A 12,175-nucleotide genomic window follows, 5' to 3' on the forward strand; every position below is an offset into this window, starting at 1 on the left:
CATATCCCAAAAACATTAATTGGACATTCTAAACTGCCCCTCGGTGTGATTGTGAGTGTGACTGTTGTCTGTCTTCATGTGCCCTGCAATTGGCTGGCAACCAGTTCAGGGTGTACTCCGCCTCCTGCCCGTTGAAAGCTGGAATAGGCTCCAGCACTCCTGCGACCCTCGTGAGGATAAGCGGCAGAGGAAATGGATGGATGAATATTGCAGAGGTGTGCGAACAAAATCTGGCAGATTTTTGAAAATGTCAAATTGTTCCAAAAACACAAAATTGGAACACCTGAACAAGGACTTGAAAACTAGACAATCAGGTCAAGAGTCTGATGTGTTCTCAACTGAGTTACTCAGATGTGTATTTTTACCATGACCCATAACCAGGTAATGTGTATGAAACTGGCAATGAGCCATTGTGAGAAAAGCAATGTGAAGTTCCAGTTGGGAATTTCACTTTTGCAACAAGAACCTGAGGTAAATGATTGATGTGAAGAAAGAACAGGACATGATAGTTCAGGACAAGGACAGGGGAAAAAGCATGCAAGACAAAGATCATGAACTCAACATGACAACAGGAATGTGATGGGACTGACTCTGTGAATTATCGAAGTGTATAAAACAAGAATATTAGTGGGTTGATATAAAAGCTCATCATGTATACATGAGTTGTTAGAATAAATGAGTAGCCCCACACCCAGTAAAAGAATCCCAAGTGTGTGCCTACAGACACAAGGAAGTAAATTCACACCATTGTGCACGCAGAAAGACTGAAGAGAATATTTAAAAACTGCTGTCTGCAACATGGAGGTGAAGGACCTGACACAATATATTGAGGATGGAAACCAGGAACAGGGGTAAACCTGAGAGCAACCCTGTGGACAGGAGACATCCCATGACGAGGGAGCCAGGGTGGTCCCCCCCCTTGCCACCACGAGTCACCCCACCAAATGGCCACTGACAGTGGATGGACCCCACCCCCAGAAGAACAGAAACCCGCCTACAACCTGCAGGGCCCGAAATTGAGTCAGTCTTGGCCCAGCCCGAGGACAGGATAAAATAACTCATTTGTTGGAAAGGTGGAGGAGGGGCAGACAGAGGCACCTGACAATAGAACGATGAGGGACCCAGGGAGCACGCATGGGCCATGAGAGGGGAGGCCTCAGGAGTACCGCCATGTAGCTAAGTATGAAACCTACCACCCCCTGTTACAATGACTGCCTGGTCCCCGGTTGGCAGTCATTGGTCCTACCCCATGAATCAGTGCCCCATCATCCCCACACACAGAACCTGGTCCGACTGCAGCAGCCTCCCAACCCACCAACCCATAGTGTAAAGTATACCTAGCTACCGACGCCTAGAAGAAATCTTTGTGTTGGCGATGTGGTGCTTGTTATAGTTGATACATCACCCAGAAATTCTTGGCCACTTGCAAGAATTGTGGCAACTTACCCTAACAAGAACGGGTTTGATTGTCAAGTGAAACTCAACACTGATGACTTTGTCAGCCAGTAACGAAGATGTCTTCTTCAAGAGACTGAAAATAATTGTATGTAGTTTAAAGCCTGTTTTTTGTCTTTTTCTTGTGCACAGGGCTCAGAGAATATTTGAACATCTGAACTCTGAAGTAAATCTACTGTATATAAAATTTGTCCAGGGATCCTTGACTCAAGCATAAACAGTACATAGTCAAATGCTTAATGAGTGGAATATTTATTTTGAAACTGGGAGAGGTGTTCTTCAAAAAGTGGAAGAAACTTCAACAGACAGTTGAAAGTCAAAAGGAGATTGCAGGAACAAATCCCACTCCATCTCATGTGCTCAGCAAGCAGATTTCCCTGTTTTGCCAAGAATACAACAGGAAAAGAACATTACCAAATTAATTCAAAATGAATTCAACAGAGGGAAATGGAGAATGTGGGCATTGACCTCACCACCTCATGCGAAGTGAGCGCTCCACTACCTGAGCGAATTCCCCCATTTCCCCCCAAAACAACAACAAAAGAACTGAACTGACTCAAAAAGGAAACTCCAGCACACAACTCGAAGTCAAATGGAGAATGTGGGTATCAAACCTACTCCCACTCACCTGCTAAGCGAGGGCTCTTCCTCTTGAGCTGGTTCCCTTGTTTTCCTGAAAACAACATCTATCCATCGATCCATTTCCTTAGCTGCTTATCCTCACGATGGTCACGGGAGGGCTGGTGCCTATCCCAGCTGTCAACGGGCAGGAGGCAGGGTACACCCTGAACTGGTTGCCAGCCAGTCGCAGGGTACATTGAGACAAACAGCCACACTCACAATAACACTTTGGAGCAATTTAGAGTGTCCAAATAATATTGCATGTTTAGGGGATGTGGGAGGAAACCGGAGAAAACCTATTCAGGCACAGGGAGAACATGCAAACTCCAAACAGGCAGAGTCAGGACCGAACCCAGGACCTCAGAACGTTTTACAGCTGCTATTCTGTATCACCCCTTAAAAGAACAACAACAATAAAAAAAAAGCATGGGAAAAAAAGAATTTTCAATTTGGACTTTGTACATTCACACATGAAGCTGGCATCACCTCTGTTAGCAACTTATTCCATTTGCGTGCAGCATCATAGCGAAAAGCTTCTTCATCATGTTTGCCTTGAGTTCTACACTCCACTATTTGACCCGAGTCTGACGATGCAGAGCTCTTCTGGGTTTTTATTTCATAAGCATTTCTTTCTTGTATTCAGGACCTAAACAGTGGATTGATTTTTAGACCAGCTCTGGTACCAGTCCTCTTGAGAGGGGTTGGACTCTCTTCCACTCTGGACTTGCCAACGGTGAGAGGCACCGAGCAGGTGTGGTTTCCCTGTTCTCTGCCTGTACGTTTGGGTTCACCCGGTGGTCGAAATGGTACCCTCCCACCGCCTTCGGGTTGTGGGGACAGGTCCTAACTGTTGTTTGCGCCTATGCACCAAACAGCACTTCAGACTACCCATCCGTTTTGGAGTCCTTCGAGGGAGTGGAAGAAAATGCTCCTGCTGGGGACTCCGTCATTCTGCAGGGGGACTTCAACGGTCACATGAGATCTGGAAAGGTGTGATTGAAAGGAACGAACCCCTTGATCAGAACGCGAGTGGTTTTCTGTTTTTGGACTTCTGTACTCATCATGGCTTTTCCATCACAAACACCATGTTCAAGTATAAGGCTGTCCATACGTGCAGTTGGTGCACCCGAGGTCGCTGTTCAATTTCTTTGACTTTGCGGTTGTTTCATCCGCCAGAAGATTTGGATGAGAAGAAAGAAGTCCTGGCGTCCCTGCTAAAGAACATGCCCCGACTTCAGGAGACAACCAAAAGTCAAATGTAGAGTGCAGGCATTGATCCCGCGACATCCCACATACAAAAGGAGTGCTCTAACACTTGGGCGAATTCCCATTTTCTCAAACAGCAACAAAAATAAGCAGCCAAATTATGTAAACCAGCAGAACAGAGAGCCAAATGGAGAATGAGGGAACATGCAGAGCGAGTAAACAAAACTGACATAGAGCACAAATAGAGTTGAATCAGGAAGGGATCACATATGTAACGAGTAGGCCACAGTGAGAATTGAACTCACGACCCATTGTTTACAAGACCAATGCTTTTGGCATTGTTTCATCACTTTAATCATCCAGCAAATGTAAACAGACCAATGTAACAGGTGAATTTAAAATGCTGTTTTTAAATGGTGATTTTATTTATTCTGCAAAAATGTATCTTTGCCCTGTGTGTAAAGTAAATGAAGGAACTGACATCGACAAGTTTGGAAAGAGTTTCAAAGGCCATTTCAAAATCTTTAGGATTCCAGCGAACCAAAGCAAGAGCAACTATCCTCAAATGGAAAAATCATGGAACAGTGGTAAACCTTCCCAAAAGTGGCCGGCCGACAAAGATTACAAAAAAACAACAACAATGGCGATCCAGGATGCCACAAAGTAACTCTAGACAACTTCAAAAGAACTGCAACCCTCCCTTTCCTCAGTTAATAGTCTTAGATAGTGCACGTGGATGAGGTGGTGTCCTCCAGCCTCACCTTGCCCGTGAGGAAGTTGTAGATCCACTGGGAAATGGCAGTCGAGACGCTGAGCTGGAGAAGTTTGGAGGAGATAAGCTCAGGGATTACTGTTAAACGCAGAACCATGAATTCTGCTCTTTACAAGAAAAGGCTGGTGGTGAATATTCACCCATCATTTTGTGATCTCCAACTGAAGCCCACTTGGGTTCTGCAGCAGGACAATGATCCAAAACACACAAGCAAATTACAGTAACTTCTCAACAACTTTAAAAAAAAATTGAGTGGTTTAGTCAGTCAGTCTTGATTTCAATTAAATGTTTTGACATGATCTGGCTGTTCATGTTGAATTAAGACAACTCTATAAGAAAGAAGAAAAATATCTCCAGAGACACGTAAGGACTAATTTCCAGTTATAGAAAATGAGTTCAGTTGTTACTCCCGAGGGTGGCCCAACTAGTTATTACATTTAGGGGGTATTACTTTGTCACACATCCAAGTAACTTTGAATATTCTTTTCTTCTAATAACTGAAATTATCATTAAAAATAGCTATTTCACTTCACTTTGAGGTGGCACGGTGATGCATCTGAAAAGCGATGGTCTCACAATTCTGAGGTTCAATCCCAGCCCCGTCTGTGTGCATCTTCTCCCCGTGCCTGCATGAGTTTCCTCCCACATACCAATAACATGCGACATTAATTGGAATAATAAGTTAACTCCATTGCTAAGAGGTGTGATTGTGAGTGTGACTGGCAGCTAGTCCAGAGTGTACTCTGCCTTCTGCAGGTTGACTGGTTAATTTTTTAACATTGGTTTTGACATGAGATCAGGGGAGAGGGCGAACGCAGTCCCCCACCACTAGAAATTATGCAATCGAGATTCCCACATGTGGGGAATTCACAGGGGTCAGCACAAACCAGGTGCAATGGTTGAGCCTCACCCTGGGAGAACCACCTTCTTGATCATGATATCTCCCCTGCCAGGTAAGTATGTGATAAACTGGCACGAGCACGCAAGTCACACCCGGTCACGCTCAATCAAGCGACGGTGTCATCACGATCACGAGAACAACCACACACACATCGGGCAAACCTAAACGCAAGACATGAAAAATGATGATGATTTTAATTTTGAGTTTTAATTGAGGTAGTAAATTGAAACCAAGAACGCAGTGGAACATCGGGAGACAACAAACATCTTCACCTTAAATCGAATCTCGATGTTCCACTGGAACTGACAAGACTTCCTTTTCCAACAGTTGGATGTGCTTTTCAATACAATACTGCCACCTAGTGAGGCTTATTGCGCATGACAGCTTTGGCGATGTTTGGCATGAAGTCAATGAAGCATTCTCCAGTTGTTCTCAAATGATCACCCGCAACGTGCAATGTCCCGACCCGGTTTCTCAAAACTTGAGAACAACCAATCCATCTATTTTTTTGAGCAGCGTATCCTCACAAGGGTGGCGGGGAGTGCTGGAGCCTATCCCAGCTGTCAATGAGCAGGAGGCAGGGTACAGCCTGTGCAAATGTCCCAAAATGTGTTCCTCAGCAAGCGACACATCTGCTTTTGTGCCGGAGGAGGAGAATTCAGTTGTTGTGTGCAATTTTTCGATCCATATTTTCACTTTGTGTCTGTTTGTAGATTCAATAGAGCAGTCAAGAGAGAGGAGAATTTCTGCAGAGTATTTTCATTTGACTCCTATTTTTCATTCAAACGCATGACATGATGTAAAAGTCATTGAAATCATTTTTACATGTATTAACTCTCTATTTGCAGGTGAGATGTCGGCTCCAATAGCTGTCATAAGAAAATAAAATTATTCCCTTGCTGCAACGCGATTCACGTTACACGGCCTCACTATTACACTTTTTTTGTTGTTTTTCATGTGCATTTTTTTTTTTTTTTTTTTTTTTTTTTACAGTGAAGCAATGTTTGAATGTGCATTGTTTTCTGTATGCTGATTCACTCCGCGCATCTTGTGCTGTATCTCGATCGGCTTCGGGACTGTAGATCATTGTCGACCTCATCCTAAAAACCACAGCAGCAGGGCTGTGGGTCCTGTGGCATTTAGGCATACCCCGCATTGTGCCTTGGTGTGGTCCCGGAACTGAGGGCGGGCTATCGCAGCAAAAAAAAAAAAAAAAAGAAAAGAGGGTGCATTCAAGTGCTCAGTTATTTGAGATAAAAAAGAAAAATTGCAACGGTGGACATCCACATGAAGCACATGATGATCTCGCAGAGTTAGTGAACGGGCAGGGAGCCTTTGTCTGATTTTCTGATTGGCTCCGAATTTAAAGGGGGTCCCAGGAGGTCCATGAGAAAAAAAATTACAAGATGTTTTTCTTTTCATTCACAGGATTTGTTTTCATTACCAGTTGATGTTTTTGTTTACAGGTTGTGTTTTTCTCATTCAAAGTATTTTTCTAATTTTTTCATTTACATTTATTTTTTTTGTTGACAGTATTTTTTTTTATGTTTTAAGGCCCTGAAACATACGATCCACTTTTCTCAGACAGGCATGAACATTTTCTCAGATTTCCTTCATTTAAACACTCTCAAAGTTCAAATCTTTGTAAATTAAAAAAAAAAAAATACACAACTGCATTCAACAATGAAACCAAAGATCAAAACCTGTTTGAGGCCAATACGTTGATTTGAGAAATAAAACTATAAACCTTAATGTATCTGTTTTCCTTCTCCCTACTACCCGTGTTTTGTAATAAAAAGGGAAATATTTGTGTTTTTTGAAATTACAAATCAAATTTTAATGATCAATCTATGAAATTATTCATAGCGACTCAGGCGTATTTTACGGGAGCATCTGACTGCAGGTGTCTTACGATGAAAAACAGCGATGTGTCGTTGTTGGTGCTTTTTTTTTTTCTTCTGTATGAGAATATTCTGATAAACAGACATGCCACCTTCAATTATGTTTGAGAACTGAACCCACGAAGAAACGCAGCAGGCCCGCTGGCAGCCCCCGGTGATCGTGCTGCCCGGTAGTTTTACAAGTCTGCAGGTGTTGTCAGCATGTTCAATGGCTACATCGATTACAATTCTAAGTAAAGATATTCTTTATATAATGTGAGCACACGTGCATCATATACTGTACGCTGTCACTTTTGTATCTGCATTGTTGCATTTGACTTATCGGATGATTGGCATGAGCAGGATGGCTTGCGTTCATCAGGCTTCAATCCAAAATGTCCCATCATCGTGGTGGCATTAGGCTTTCAAACGTATTCAATAATTGCCACTTTTTAAAGTCTTTCTCATCGTGATAATTATTGTGCAATTCAGACTTGTGTTTTCATTCCCTTAATTTAGTTCCAGTTGGGAAAAAAATCCTCTTTTTAATGATCTGTCAATTTAAAATCACTGTGTAAGTCTTCAGAAAGGCGCCAGTACAGATCAGCACTTTGATTTGACCAAGGAAAGACCAATGATCATAAAAGTTAACCAAATACCAAACGTGTCTTGGAATCTGATGAAGGCATAAAACAGCTCAGCCAAATTCTTTTAAGACTGGTATGAAAGTACATACGACAAGTTGATGTATACAGCAGAGTGGCGCAGTGGAAGTGGGTGAAACTGTTTTTGAGATGTGAATGTGAAAGTGAGCGAGAGAATATTACTTCACATTGGAGGGTTTATTGTACATATACATTTTGGGGAGAGTCTTCCTTTAAGGAGATGGATTTCTTGATCAAGTGGATTCTTCCAAATTGTAGATGCTAATTTCTTTTTTGGGGCTAATACTGGGTTGTTACCCCCAACGAGGTGTCACTCATTGCTTCTATGTTTCTAATGAAGTTTTTGGGAACTCATGAAAAGGGGTTATGTAGACATGACATTTACTTTGTTGGTTCAGAAACAAGAATTTAAATAAACGTTTCATTGGAGAGGGAAAATCTGATCAAGAGGTGTAACAAATTATAGGCTCTTCAGCTAAAATGATCTCTCATGCCTTAAAACAGAGAAAAACCAGTGACACATTCCAGAAAATGGAAGACAACCATCATAATTGGTCACAGAATAACCAGAATGACAAAGGCTCAGCCAATTATGATCAGTTCCTGGATGTAAAGTGAAGACGGTGAAGCATGGTGGTGCAAGCATCATGATATGGGCACGTTTCTCCGACTATGGTCTTGGGCCTAGTTATTGCCGAGCAGGGATCATGGATCAGTTTGCATATGTCAAAATACTTGAAGAGGTCTTACAAGTAAAGGTTTCCCACTTTGAGAAAATGTCCATCTTGTTCTAAGTGACACGTCATCTCAACTTTTTACTTTTTATCATCTTGGTCAGTGTGAGAAGTTTGACGTCGTGTTGGATCCCCTAAACATTTTGATTTTGTTTCTCTCGTTGTACTTTACCATGACAATATAAATGGCTTATGGATGATTTTATCTGGAGAGAATTGCAGCAGAAGTGTCAGGATGCTGATGAGTTTTACTTTTCTACTCGCCAACAAAACTACATCCACATGAGTCATCAAGAAATGGACCATTACTTGTATCAATGGCTGAACTGTTACAATGCTTAATGAAGCTTCATGACACCATCTTTACTAGTATTCGCAATGTCCGGACTAAGATTCAATTCCTGTGTGAATGAAGTTTTTTTCTCAATGTCAAATTTTGGTGATGTTTTTCATGGCAGATTTAAATACAACAAACAATATTCATTTTAAAAGTGCTTGCTCAGACTCAATTTTGAAACAAGGAACAGTCACATGTGTGGTACGCATCTCCATCGCTTAACTATGACGACTTCCACTGAACTCAAAATTTACGATGTGACCACCAAACCAAACAGCTCCCCGAGAAGCAAGCGACAAAACAAAGCCTGTTTCCACCCGGTCTCTAACCAGGGACCTTTCGCGTGTTAGGCAAACGTGATAACCACTACACTATGGAAACTGCTGTCATCCAAATTCTCTCACACTTTTTTTGCCAACTCTCTTGCTCTCACCTATACAGACAAACTCACATTCACACTATCTCTCGCTCACTTTCACATTCACATCTCAAAAACAGTTTCACCCACTTTCATGTTCACACACAAAGACAAACTACCTCCTCTCTCACACAGAGACACTCACAAACAAATATCTTCTAAATGAGAGCGTAAAATCGTTTGCGAGATTTCACGAGATGTTGGACTTCTGGTGGCCAACAAAACTGGATGAGAGCACCGACAAAAAAATAAAATGTTTTTAACATTGGTGAACGGATACATGTTTGGCATCAGTCCAGTTGCCTCAATTCAACTTTCGCATAATACCGAGAGGTGGATGGCTGAGAAGCTCAATCAAAGACATTCCCAGTGGCTCGATTTGGATATTCGGTGAATCATTTGATAAATGTCATCTAATCCAAAAGCCTGCCACCCCTCAAGGGGCTCGAACCCACAATCCTGAGATTAAGAGTGTCATGCTCTACCGACTGAGATAGCCGGGCATGGAATCTGTGACACACATACATCTTGTGGTACCTTCGCTGTTTGATGCTACTTCAACTTCATTTGACAGCATCCCTATTACCACGGAGATGGAATGTATAAATGCACACACACATCATCCTCTTTTAACTTACACACATACAGACACACAGACACACACCACACACACACACACACACTAAAGCAAAAAAGCATGCAAACACAGACAGACACAAATGCACACACACAGGCACACAACATGTGAAAATATTGACCCTACAATGAACATTTTTACCACACAATAAATAAATAAATGACAGAGAAAGTGCTGCCTTTCAAAATAAAAGTGCACTTCTACATCCTGTTCCAATTATAGCGCAACAACATCACACCATTACAAAAACTCAATAGTAGGGTATATAATTGGCAACCAAGACAAGTCTCTGACAGGCCCGACCAGTGAATCAGTGTCAAAAAGCTTGCACTGTATTTGTCATTGAAGTCAGGACTGGGCAATTTTCTCCCATCTTTTAGGGGAGGCTTTTTTTTGCTCATGAGATGACCGAAACACCAAACTCATGCAGTCTTTGAACAGAACAAGAGGAAGGGGGTATCGAGATTTGAACTCGAGACCACTTGATCTGCAGTCAAATGTTCCACCACTGAGCTACACTCCCATGTCTTCCTGCTACCTCTTCGTTCTTTAGACAATTCAATATTCATCATTCGTTCCAGTTGTGAAATGTGTATGCTTGAGAACTATTCGGATCAAAGGACTTGTGCCTACCCGCTGCACTCGATCATTTTAGTTTAATTCCTGATTGTGAGTAATGTTTTACTTCTGACACTCACGTCTCCTGTAGCACTGCTTGAGGAACCTTCCACTGTTCTTGGTCCCTGGACAAAGCTATTGAAAAGTTACCTCTGTGGTGCATGTCGGACCCTCATGTTTTTGGGGTCGTTTCCGTTACAGACGAACATTGGTGAAAGTCAAAATGATGTCAGTTGTGACCATAGTAAACACACTCAAAGTGGTGACGACTGAGCAATGGTAAAATTTCTCGGCTATTTTCAGCAGCTCCTTCACGAATACAAACATCAATTGCGAATTTTTTTTATGACGACAAACTTGGAACAAGTGGACATTTGGATTTTCACCCAATAAATTCAAGTTTACACGTCAGTGACAAATGAAACATTCCTGACAAAAGCAGAAGTCAGTCAATTATACGAGCAGTCAGCTCCTGCCACATAATATGTCTTTTCCATAGGAATGGCATGTGAATTTAAAGCAGATCCTTTTACATCCATCAGAATGCTAAAGAAATGACCCTGACGTTATTTGAACACACAACCTTCTGATCTGGAGTCAGATGCGCTGCCGTTGCGCCACAGAGTCAATGACAACAAGCTTCTTTAGAGGTGTAAGCTCAAAACGAGGGTATATCGGCAACCAACATAAGTCACTGACATGCCCGACTGGTGAATCCGTGTCAACAAAGCTTGAACAGTTATTTGTCTTACAAGTCAGGAGTGGGCAATTTTGTCCCATTTTTGAGGGTTTTTTTTTTTGCCCATGAGATGATCAAAACCCTGAATTCATGCAGTTTCTGAACAAAACTTTGGAGGTTCTGCAGCTCTGTGCTTCGTGGAGACTTAGCTTTGTGGATGAGTGTCTGACGCCGCCATGATGCTCCCTGTCTTCAACCTCCATTGCGCGGACTGTGTCGCTGAGCTAACACGGAAAACGAAAGGTGCTGGAATATGCTTTTATAGCAACGAGAAATGGTGCATGGATGTGATACAGCTCAGCACTCACTGCAGCCTGCTTTTAGAGTTGCTGGTTTTGAACTGTAAACCGTTTTATTCACCACATGAGTTCCCCATAAGTTTGTCATGCATGTTTGCAAATGTGCAGAAGTCAGAAAATGAAAAAAAGCAACCACAGAAGTGCTTGTTGTGGCCGAGTGGTTAAGGCGATGGGCTTGAAATCCATTGGCGTCTCCCTGTGTAGGTTTGAATTGTTCCAACAATGCAATCATAAGACTGGTTTGGGGTCAGGTCAGTCCTGCGGCCTGGGAGAAGATTTGCCTGTTATAATGCAGTATCAACAAATACATTTTAGCATTATTGTATATTTGCATGATAAAATCCAGGAAATATAAATAAAAATACACCAGCATCAAGGCGATACAACACAATTCAGCGACGGTACGACAATCAAACATGAGAAGAAAACGCACCAACAAGAATATGCAAGACACTAAAAACTTTACAAGACAATCTGACAAAACAATCCAATCTAGAACAATACACACCACTATCAAGACCACGATCGAGACAAGGTGATCAGGATCTGACAATCTAGCCTTATAAAAAACAAAACAAAACAATACACAACACAGGATGATGCATAAACAGATACTAGAAAACAATATGTGATACAAGTCTATACTGTATGTGAGTGTATGTGGGCTACACACCCCGTGTTGTGTTTATCAGAACTATACGGAGGAGAGAATCTGACCACAAACTGAGCAGGGAAAAGGTTTCTCTTCAGTGAGTCTTCTCATTTCATTTGCTTTTTCTTAAGTTTTCCCTCACAGAGAAAATTTCCATCGTTGACGTTAGTGTGACATTTTATATCACGTTTGGACTTTTTTCATGTCGTCATCAGTGAGGAGAGTGTGACATCATGTCATC

At 42.0% G+C, this 12,175-nt stretch overlaps 3 non-coding genes across 3 annotated transcripts; all 3 read right to left on the reverse strand.

Annotated features, from left to right (window-relative positions):
• Positions 1–4,851: 4,851 nt before the first annotated feature.
• LOC133492340 (U1 spliceosomal RNA) lies at positions 4,852–5,015 on the reverse strand. The gene has a single exon (XR_009792623.1). It is a non-coding gene; the product is annotated as a U1 spliceosomal RNA (small nuclear RNA).
• Positions 5,016–8,879: 3,864 nt separating this feature from the next.
• On the reverse strand, positions 8,880–8,952 carry trnav-aac (transfer RNA valine (anticodon AAC)). Its single transcript has one exon. It is a non-coding gene; the product is annotated as a tRNA-Val (tRNA).
• Positions 8,953–10,799: 1,847 nt separating this feature from the next.
• On the reverse strand, positions 10,800–10,871 carry trnaw-cca (transfer RNA tryptophan (anticodon CCA)). Its single transcript has one exon. It is a non-coding gene; the product is annotated as a tRNA-Trp (tRNA).
• Between the last annotated feature and the right edge of the window lie 1,304 nt (positions 10,872–12,175).

Source organism: Syngnathoides biaculeatus, chromosome 18, assembly GCF_019802595.1.
Source record: "Syngnathoides biaculeatus isolate LvHL_M chromosome 18, ASM1980259v1, whole genome shotgun sequence".
Classification (NCBI taxonomy): Eukaryota; Metazoa; Chordata; class Actinopteri; order Syngnathiformes; family Syngnathidae; genus Syngnathoides; species Syngnathoides biaculeatus.